This window comes from Crocuta crocuta, unplaced genomic scaffold (genome assembly GCF_008692635.1).
Source record: "Crocuta crocuta isolate KB4526 unplaced genomic scaffold, BGI_CrCroc_1.0 scaffold3, whole genome shotgun sequence".
Lineage (NCBI taxonomy): Eukaryota > Metazoa > Chordata > Mammalia > Carnivora > Hyaenidae > Crocuta > Crocuta crocuta.
The window spans coordinates 12270979-12282373 of record NW_027529934.1 but is presented as its reverse complement, the minus strand read 5'-3'; the positions used below and the strand labels follow the sequence as shown (position 1 = coordinate 12282373).

Here is an 11395-nt window from a genome sequence, read left to right as displayed (position 1 = left end):
GGTTTTTTTTCATTTTTTTCCTTGTGATTTCTAGTTTTATACTCTTGTGGTTAGAAAAGATGTTTGATATAATTTCAATCTTCTTAAATTTAGAGACTTGTTTTGTGGCCTAATATGTAATCTATCCTGGAGAAGGTTTCATGTGCACTGGAAAAGAATTTGTACTGTGCTGCTTTAAGATAAAATGTTTTGTAGATCTCTTAAAGTCACTCAAAGACACTGTTTCCTTATTGATTTCTGCCTGGACAGTCCATCCATTGATATAATTGGGATGGTAAAGTCCCCTAGTATTATTGTATTACTACCAATTTCTCCCTTTATGTCTGTTAGTATTTACTCTATTTAGGTACTCCAATGTTGGGTACATATTTACAATTATTATATTTTCTTGTTGGATTGATCCTTTATCATTATGTAATGCCCTTCCTTTGTCTCTTGTTCCAGTCTTTGTTTTAAAGTGTATTTTGTCTGGGATGAGTATTGCTACTTTGGCTCCCCCCGCTCCCACCCTTTCATTTGCATGAAGTATCTTTTTCGACCCTTTAACTTTCAGTGTGTATGTGCCTTAGGTCTGAGGTGAGTCTCTTGCAGGCATAAGATAGGTGAGTCTTGATTGTTACTTCCCCTTTTACCACCCTGTGTCTTTTGATTTGAACATTTAGACTATTAGCATTTAAAGTCATTATTGATAGGTATGTACTTACTGCTAGCGTGTTCTTTTACTTTTCACGTGTGTGTGTGTGTATCTATCTGTATTCTTTTCTTTTATTGCTTTTTCCTTGTGCTTGATTAACTTCTGTAGTGCTATGTTTGGCTTTCTTTCTCATGTTTTTGTGTGTGTGTGTGTGTGTGTGTGTGTGTATCTGTTAGAAGTTTGGAGTTCATGGTTACTGTGTGATTTATATATAAATTTATATGTAAATTTATATAGGATTTATATCTTAACTTTATAGCAGTCTATATTGAACTGATGGTCACTTAAGTTTGAACACATTCTGAAAGGACTTTTTTACTACCCTTCCATGTTTTTGTATATGTTGTCATATTTAACATCATTTTACTCATAATTTTCTTCTAATTATGGCCTTTTCTTTTTTCCTTAAGTAACTCCTTTAACTTTTGCTTGTCTGGGAATCTCTACCTCTCCTTCAGTTCTGAATAGAAACTTTGCTGGGTATTCTTGGCTGGAGACTGGTTTTTTTCAGCTCTTAGCATATATGATGCCACTCCCTTCTGGACTGTGAAGTTTCTGCTGAAAACAATCCGCTCACAGCCATATAGGGAGGGTTTCTTTTGTACATCACTTTTTGCTTCTCACTGCTTTTAAAATTCTCTATCTTTAACCTTTGATTCTTTTTTTTTTTTTAACTTGGCAAAGAACTTTATTAACCTTGTTTCAAACTTTTATTCCCAGGCTTCTTCAGCTTAATTAGCTGCAAAGAATGAATTGTGTATAAGCCCAAACCAAAAAGAGCTGCAGTGTCCAAGGGGCTGGGGCTTAAAAATATTAGAGATTTAGATTTTATCACATCCAGGAACAAAATTTTAAAAAGCAGTCGGAATATAAAATAGCTCCCAGGAACTTCAAGTTTTATATTCTTCCCAAGTTGACTCAATTTACAGTTTGCTTCATTCTTGGAAGTTTCATCAAAATTCTCTGTAAGATCTGGAACTTCATCCTCCTCCTCCTCTCCAGTAGCAAGTGGTGCTTTGCTATCCACACATTGTTTGCACAGAGCTTCAGCTAGTTTTCTTAGACTAGTCAGTCTGTCTGCACCAAGTTGGTTTAAGATACTCAGCAGCATTTCTGTCTGCTGCTCTGTCTCAGTGTGGCCTGTGATGGTGACCGTGTTCGCTGCCTCAACTTTTGGGTTGTTAAAGTGGATCACTGGTCCTTGGTTTGTGAACACATTCACTTCTTCAATACCAGAAATACTCATCTTTAAGGAGAACTGAAGTTTTTGTTTGTTTGCTTAATCATCTGCTGTAGCCATTCGATAAACCACCTTCTTTCAGTGAGCAGTTCCTTTCCCACCAATGCACACTTGTGCTTGCAGTTTGGTGAGTTTCTCCTGGTTCATGATAGTTTCTTTCATCTTTTTGGAGCGGAAATAGGTCCCGTGGGGGAGTAGGGTTGGCACTCAGTGATCTTAGGTGGACCAGTCGAGATCAGGTACACAGACACAGGGACACAAGATGATCTAACTTTTGACATTTTAATTATTATGTGTCTTGGTGTGTATGCTCTTGGATTCATCTTGTTTGGAACTCTGTTCTTCCCGAACCTGGATGTGTTTCCTTCCTCAAATTTGGGAAGTTTTCAGCTATTTCTTTGCATACATTTTCTGCCTCTTCTCTCATCTCTGTCTGGGACACCCATACTGCAAATGTTTGTTTACTTGATGTTATCCAAGAGATCCTTTATCCTCGTTAAATTTTTTCCCCTTTTTACTGTTCAGCTTAGGATTTTTCATTACTCTGACTTCCAGATCACTGGTCCATTCTTCTGCATCTGTGAATGTACTGTTGATTCCCTCTAGAGTATTTTTATTTCGGTTATTATATTCAACTGATTACTTCCTTTATATTTTCCATCTTTTTGTTGAAGCTCTCAGTTCTTCCATTCTTTCCTCCAGTCCAGTGAGCATGTTTGTGACCATTACTTTAAATGCCTTCTTGGGCATGTTGCTTATCTCCATTTCATTTAGTTTTATTTCTGAAGCTTTGTCTTGTTCTTTCATTGGAGCACATTCTTCTCTCCATCTTCCTGGAATTTGTGTTTGCTTCTTTGGATTAGATGGAATGGTTACTTCTCTTAAACTGAGAAAGTGGTCTTGTGTATGGTCAACCCCTGTGCAGACCGTGTGTGTCTGGTGACTTTGGCTGGAATTGTGACTGGTGTGGGGGTCCTGGGGTACACCTTTCTGGGGCTACCTTGGTGGGATGGTTGGAGCTGATGTGGGCATGAGCTTGGTGTTCCTGTGTTTCTCTGTGCAGAGAGAGGATGCCCCAGAAGGATGGATAAAGTTGGAATGGGTGCAAACTGGGGTGTTCAGGAAAAGGGCAGCAGAAGCAGAGGCAGGCCGAGGCTGGAAGGTCCCAGAATGCTTTGCACCAGGGGTGCCTTACAAGCCAGCTGGGGCCAAAGTGCTATGGTTCTGGAGTGTTCTGGCATGCTTTACAGCTCTGTCACCTTGGTACATTGGCTGGAGCTATAGTAAATGCTGACCAGGGCTGGGCTGGCATGTGCTGCACATGGGCCACTTTAGTGAGATGACTGGGACAGTTATGGGCTAGGCTCTTTAGGCTCCATGAGGGGGTAGGCCAGCCATGGCACCTGGACACTGCTCCCATCCTTGCTATCAAGGTGGGGAAGGAACATCAACTATGGTACTTGCCAGCCCCTTTGACCCAGAGTTCCAACCACTCTCTTTCTATCTGACAGAGTCCTAGGGCTAGGTCTTTTATATTCAAGTTGCTCTTTGAAACCACAGCTTTCTGTCCATATCCAGGGGATCTGGGGCCGGTGTGTGGTAGGGGCCAGGGCTCACTGAGGACATAGCAGGACAGCTATGACCTTGGATGCTTCCATCTGCGTTATCAGGGTGGACGAGGAATGTAAACCATGGTGCCCAGCAGCCTGTCAGACCTAGAGAGTTCCAGCAGATCCAGTCACCACACAGCAGGGTTCCAGAGCTAGTTCCTTTATATTCTCAGTGATCTTTTAAACTGCAGCTTTTTTTTTTTCTTCTGTGCCCCAGGCAGACACATCTGCTCATAGTCCGTTGGTAGTACTATTCCTCCCTGCTGCAGTCTGTAGCATCAAGGTGGGAGTGCCTTTCTTCCAGAGTCACCAACTTTCCTGCCACTTTCTCCATCTTTTATTGTGCAGGAGCTTCTCAGCCCTCAGTTCTTCAGGGGGAATTGCTCTATAAATAGGTGTACATTTAGTGTGTCTGTGGAGAAGGTGAGTTCAGGCTCTTCTGACATCACCATCTTAAACCAGAGCCCGTAAATTCATTAAAAAGTTTTTTGAATATTTTTGAGAGAGAGAGAGAGTGAGCGAGCGCACAAGGTGGGGAGGAACAGGGAGAGAGAGAAGGAGAGACACAGAATCTGAAGCAGGCTCCAGGCTCTGAGCTGTCAGCACAAAGCCAACACAGAACCCACCAACCCATGAACCTTGAGAGCATGATCTGAACCAAAGTCAGATGCTTAACTGACTTAGCTACCCAAGGTGCCCCTAAATAAATTCATTTTAAGCTTAATCTAAAATTCCTTTAAAGATTCCCTTTTCACAAACCTTTTATAACTTTCCTCTTTTATATTCAGATTTTTGGCCTAAGTTTTTCCTTTTTCAATAACCAGCCTCATGTTAGGATAAGATTACTTTCTTTCTCCAACCAATTTCCATTCCTCATACTTTCTTCTACAAAAAGCACACATTTTACTAGAGGTGTTTCCCTTATTATTTTTTAGATATACCCACATATTTTAGACTTTTAACTCTTAGAAATGCTGGCATAACAGATTCATACTTACTACCTAGATTTCACTAGAAATTAAATTTCTTAGATTGGCAAACTTATGAATACATTTCTAGAAACATGTGCTTCTTTATAATACAATTTTCCAATGAAGCACAAAAATATTTAGTAACAGATGCAAATTTATCTTTTGTTTTTTTTTTTGTATTACAGGGAAGCCAAAACTAGGTAAACCTATATTTAGTAACTAATATTTCATTTTTACCTTATTTGGAAATGATTTAGATATTCAATGAATTTAACTTAACTCATTCCTTAACCTGAAACTTTAAAATTTTGTTTTCAAAAACGGGGGGCAACTATTGAAAAGCTTACCTAAAAGCTTTTTAACTTATTTACACCCATTCAATTTACTTATTTTTTAAAAATAGTTTATTGTCAAGTTGGTTTCCATATAACACCCAGTGATCATCCCCACAAGTGCCCTCCTCCATGCCCATCTCCCTCCTTCCCCTCCTCCCCATACTCATCAGTCCTCAATTTACTTAATCTTAACAATTATGTTTAGATCATCCACAAAAACTTGATGAGATCTCAGACAAAATTAACCATTTTCCCAAGCTATTTTGTTCTGAAAAATTCTGTAGCCTATATAATATGAACTTATTTAACTTTTAGCAACTGAATGAACATTTTTTTTAATGTTTTTTATTATTTTTGAGACAGAGAGACACAGAGTGAGGAGGGGAGGGTCAGAGAGAGAGGGATACACAGAATCTGAAGCAGGCTCCAGACTCTGAGCTGTCAGCACAGAGCCTGACGTGGGGCTCGAACCACGAACCGTGAAATCATGACCTGAGCCAAAGTCAGATGCTCAACCGACTGAGCCGCCCCTGATTAGACATTTTCATTTACAGGTCTATTTTAATTAACTCAAAAACCTTAAATTATTTTTAATATCAAATGTTTTCCCAGGTCATATGAACCTGAAATTTATTTGGATTAAGTTTGTATCTTATTTTTGAGAGTTTATGAATACTAAATTTATATAAATGCTTATTAAATACAGCTCTTTTACACACCAAATTTGGCAATACCATCCAGAAGTAGAAAAATATACCTCTAAATGACACACACACACACACACATATACATATAGACAAATAAATCTCAGAGCTTTGGTTTTGAAACCCTATAAAACTCACTAGTTTTTGAACCGTAGGTGGAATATTAAGTTTACTCTGATGATACAAGTCTTTTGCTATTTTTGGAGAGGACTTTTAAGATTTGTATTTCCTGGAAGTAATCTTCTAGAAATTATGGTCTATAGTGTGGGCAAGAGCACTAATTGCACTTTGTATTTTTACCAAGGCCTCTTTCNCCCACTTTCAAGAGATTGTGGGGTATGTTTACACTTCAAAGACACAATGAAATTTATAACTTTAAGGGACAGAGAAGAAATCTAAGTCTTTAAATGCCTTAAGGACAGTTCAATTTTGAGAGGAATAGCTCACTTTGGGGATTGGTAAAATAGGTGGGTTTTGACCTTTCTTCTAGATCTGTATTTTGGTTTTGTCAGGATTTGGAAGGCAAAGAACTGGATTACAACCTGAGTATCAAGAGACTAACCCACCTTTCTTTATATCAGGGAGACTGAAAAGATTAATGCCTTTGTAAAGTCTGTGTACAGCATTATGAGTACTCAATCCATCCTTGGCTCTGAATATATTGGCCTTTAGCTGATGACTTGTAGGAGGGCCTAAGGAGAAATACTTGTTGTCTGTTTTCTCATTGAGGCTGGTGCTGTGAATCGTCATGAATCTTTCTAATTTTTCTCTAATTTGGTAGGATCTTCTAAAAGATTTGCTGTCCAGGGGGCATGAATTTCTTTTCGGTGGGGAGTTTATGATATATCTGCAAAGGACAATGCACAAGAATGCCTGAAGCCAGGAGAGCTTGATTACAGGGCCCTAAAAAGTAAGAGAAATTGTAAGGACCACCTTCTGCTAAATTTACTTTCTGGTTTTCAGCATTTACGTGCGTAACCTGTATACTTTGGCCTAAATATTAGGCCAGAGTGCTCTCTCTAAATCCTGGAGGAATAAGCAGTTGGAGGCCAGAGATTTGGAGAAGGGAGCTTTATACCTAATATAGATATTAAAATGAAAAATCAGAAATTAGGCTTATTAAAGGAGTTCTTAAGACCAGCCGTTCCATAAAGATTTTTTTTCTTTAAAGGATCCATCATCTGGCCATTGATAAATAGGATCTTATTAATCTTAATGATGACTCAAACCAATAAACTTTTTTTTAATGGAAAGACCCTGAGGCAACTTTCCAGTCTCAGATTATAGACACAGAATAACGGCCACCATTATTCAAAAGTTTATGCCCCAAAATGGTATAAGAAAACAAATGCCTTCATTGCACAGGAAGTAAGAATGGTGTAGTCAAGATTGTTTCTCTGGTCTCCTGTGAAAATATGACACCTCTCCTGACATGCTAGTCCATGGCACTCAACAGGCACTACTAGAGTGGTACATTCCAGAGCTAACATAACCAGGAACAAAGGTTAGATGAAAAATGTGTTTTATGGGCTGGGACCCCTTATGAGAAACTCCCCTGAGAGCTGGGATGGCCAGAAAAAGAATGTGGCTTGTAACTACATGTCTTCAAAGCTCAGCCTATTTGGCCACAAGGCACACTCAGTGCATCCTCTAGATGGTGGAGACCAGAGAGTATATTCTCACTAGTCACAAAGCCAAGCTCTCACATGTATAAAGAAAGACAAAAGGAAAAGCCTTGTGGATTTTTTTTTTCATAGAGGACCCACAGCAAAGCTTGTCTAAACAGATGCCGGTATGATAACCACTATGAACTTAACAGTATGGGACTGGCTCAAACAGCAGACTTAGAAGGACCTATACCTGCATTCTTACTCTACAGTAATTCCTTTTTTATGAAGCAAAAAAGTCATTCCATCTCTAGGAGGAGTGAATTATTCAAACCAAGAGTAGTCCATCAAATTTACAAGAGTTGCTAAGCCCAAGGAACTAGTTATGTAAATATTTTCTTCTGGAATCTAAATTTAGAGAAAAAGGACTCTCCCTACTCTTGCTCTGTTAGACACTGTAGGCAGAGAACCAGAAAGCTGTTGTAGTAAAGATTCTTTACCTTCTGTCAGCTGTTTATCAGATGTGCTGGGGTCTCTCAGCTGCCACAGCCTCCAAGCCAACAGTATCCAGGCTGGGAAATTTATCCTGCCTCTAATGCCAGCTGTTTGGGAGGAAAATTTTTTCTCTACCTTTAGTTGACATGAGAAGGTTCACATGAGGGGGAAAAAAAAGTCAAATTATGTGTGCATAGAGGCCCAATATTAAAAGTGAGATCCTAAGAAATCAATGACGAAGGCATGTCATTTTTAAATGTTTTAGACAAAGAAATACAACTCTGAGGAATGGACAGGACAAACAAAACTTATGTTCAAGAGCTTCAATTAGTAAAGAATCCTAAACAAAATTTGGGCTGAGGTAATAAATTAGTAAAAGTGACACAGTTTATGTAGGGTTATTCAGCCCTGAATTACCTTTTTCTGAGGAGAAGAATGTCGCTCTTCCTTCTGGTGCAGGGAGGGTATCTTTCACACAGGAGATGTACTCAGTGCTTTCAGGTGACAAAGGTCACTGGCCACTTTTAAAGTAACTTTAATTCAAAATAATATGTCACTGCGGAAATTTTTTGGGTGGCCTTCTCTGGGCCCCTACCCTGGTAAACCCGGAACCTCATCAGGCAGCCAGACCAAATGGAGGCTATTGACACTTTAATGCTTCTCAGAGAAATTTTCAGGGGGAGGGTTCCCTCTGCTCTGGAGCCCATGTGTGTAGTTTGGACAACCAGTACTATACATTCCTGAAGGTCCTAGGCTGCCCAAGGCTGGAACTACACAGGCACAGGCCACACAGGTCAGGGTGGCCAGGGACCTGTTAAAAGACAAGTGTCAGGAGGCTGGGTCACAGGAGTGGGCTGTAGGGGGTACCAGGCATCTGCCCCATTGCCAACTCACCTACATGAAAGCTCATATTCTCCCTGCAGGCAGAGCTGGAGGAAATGGAACTGCCCTGCCCAGGTGTGGACTGGCTGACTGATGGGGTATCTTCCAACAAGAGTTGTCTGGGAGTCTTGATCACGGAGCTTTTCTGGAAAGTCAGTCTTGTTTCTTCCAGTGATGCCTTTAAGGGAGAATATGCATATTTGCATAGGTTAGGGCTTAGAAGTAGGCAGATGCTATGGATCCTCAAGAGCCCACTCTTGAGATCTGAACTCTCCCAACATTATCCAGCACCAGGTCCCTGGGTACCCTGACCTGCTAGCTGGTGTTTGCTTCATATGCAGCCCATTAGCCCACTGAGGGCATCTGTGGCCTGACAGAACTCAGGCCAGTTCCCAACCACCTGCATAACCTCCAGGGCAAAGGGATCCCACCCTCAAAAATCTCCTGTGGCAACACCTTTAAACTGGTGACAGTCAGTACACATTTGACTAGCTGCTTGATGGGATTCTAGGCCCCTAGGTGTCTCTTATTGAAGGGGACCCCATCTAGTTTGCCCAGTCCCACCCTAGCAAGGCAGTCCAGTTTCTTTCAGTGGTGGCTTCAGGGGGAATATGCACATCTGTGTAGTTAAGGCTTGGAATGAAGCAGAGGCCTTATGTATATCCGTGATCCTGCTCTACAGCATCTCCAGTTCATGCCCATTTCCAGGTTCCCAGCTTATCTGGCCTGTGTGGCCTGGGTGTTCACAGGTTATCCCCTTCCAGTTCCTCAAGATTCAGTTCCTTTAGACCCATGGAGCTTGGGCCTTTCCCAAATAACCACACAGCTTCTACTGTGTTGTGGGCCTGCCATGAAAATCACCTGGAAGCAGCAGCTGGCTATTGGCAATAGTCCCCATTTGGACTTGATGTCTGAGAGCTTTGGAGCTTCTGCAACCTTAGCCTGAAGTAAGCTCTTATTAGATGATACCACGGCCAGCACTCCCAGACCTGCCCAGTGCAGGCCATTAATTCAACCTCTGCCTTCAGGGGGGAGAATTAGATTAGGTTTGCATATATACATATGTCTTTTCTTCAAGAGATTCTCCTGTGACCCAGCCTCTCAAGACCACTGCTAGGTTTTGGGTCCCTGGCAACACACACATGTGCAGTTCATTCCCTTCAGTGGGCCTGAGCCACCAGGAGCACCTCAGGTGGTTGGAGCGGCCACTAACCGCCTGCATAGCCTCCAGGGCAAAATCAATCCAGCCCACCACCCTTCATAAATCTGAGGCCGCAGCTGGAAACTGGCAACATTCAATCCCAGGTTCACCTATAATCATCAAGACTCCCGGGTGTCTCTTAAAGCCAGCCTCTGAGCTTCCAGCTTAAGCCAGGCTCTTCTGTGGGAGCCCTCACTGTTGGAAAAGCCCAGGACCCAATCAGACAACCAGTGCCATATTGGGACAGACTGTTGCCAGTTTAAAGCTGCCACTTAATCTTCAAGGGGTGGGTTCGCTGCACTCTGAGGCCATTCAAGGGGTTGGGGGCCACCCCGAACCCCGAGCTCCATGGGCCTGAAGGTAACTGTGGGCTGTGCAGGCACAGGCTGCACAGGTCAGGGTAGCCAATGTCTCAGGATGGGGGTTAGTGGGGGGACAAGGCATTAGCCCTAATGCATAAAGGCCTAACTATCCACAGTGGCATATTTTGCTTGAAGACAGAGCTGGAGAGTTTTCAACTGACTTGCAGGGGAGGGGCTGAAAGCACATGACAGGGCATCCTCTGTTGGAAGACACCTTGGAGTCCTGGTTCCTAGAGAAGCATGGGACCCCATCAGGCAACAAGAAGACAATGGCAACTATGCCTCACTCATTCACCCTACCAAAGTTGCTCAAGAGATGATTTAAGAGTGACATTTACCTTCTGAAGATCGCTGGAGACCAATAAAACTTAAACTCTGGATGTTAGTCCGATCACCCAATTCACCGAGTTATACCCTGTATTGAAAAGAACTGAGGAAAACATTCCAGTGCTCTTATTAGGAGCACTGAAATAACAGATGTAGGGAGGAAAGTATTGGCATAGAAAGTAGTCCCCAGAGTAGGAAGAAACCAGTCCCTTTTCTCTTATGGGCACCAATCCACACCCCAAGAAAAGGATTATTTTAACCACCCTGACCCTGGTAATTTTAACCAAAAGCCAGACCCATGAAAACAGACAAAACTACAACAACTGAGAATATGGAACCAATCAGAGACACTGAAGAGCAGGCTTAGACAAGAAATAACAAACATTAGAATGGAATTCTAACAAATTCAAATGGACACAAACTCAGTGGCTATTAGATTTATGGGCCAAAGGAAAACAAAACATGGTCCTTATCAGAACACAGATTGTGCAACTTGGACTCATTACCACTGACATGAAATTGAAACAACACTTTAGAGCATTTGGAGAAAATAATGCCAATTTACAAAGATATTTGGGGAGCAGCAACCTGGAGATTAAGATGGCCTATACCTCATATATGTTCCCTAAAACATCTCTATGGAAAAGAGCAGGCGAGCTACTAATAATGAAATTAGTACTATTAACTATGATTAATGTTAGGGGGCAGACACCCTCACCATTACTTATGGAAGCAACAGAGCAAATTTATAAGGTCCGTCTAAAAGCTGAACCCTGCAGGACACAGCAGGATTATTCACAGTATTTGCAGGTTCCAGAAACACAGGACTGACCGACTTGATAAGAACAACTGAGGAACTTAAGTCAAGATAAAGACTATGGCTTTAACACACATACACACACATAGACAAGACAAGCTGATACCTAATGTAAATAAACCCAATCAAAATAGACCATATAGTTATAAG

The 11395-nt window shown here is 41.5% G+C and overlaps 1 pseudogene; it reads right to left on the bottom strand.

Annotated features, from left to right (window-relative positions):
- Window positions 1-1385: 1385 nt before the first annotated feature.
- On the bottom strand, window positions 1386-2096 carry LOC144230958 (transcription factor BTF3 homolog 4 pseudogene; annotated as a pseudogene).
- Window positions 2097-11395: the final 9299 nt, after the last annotated feature.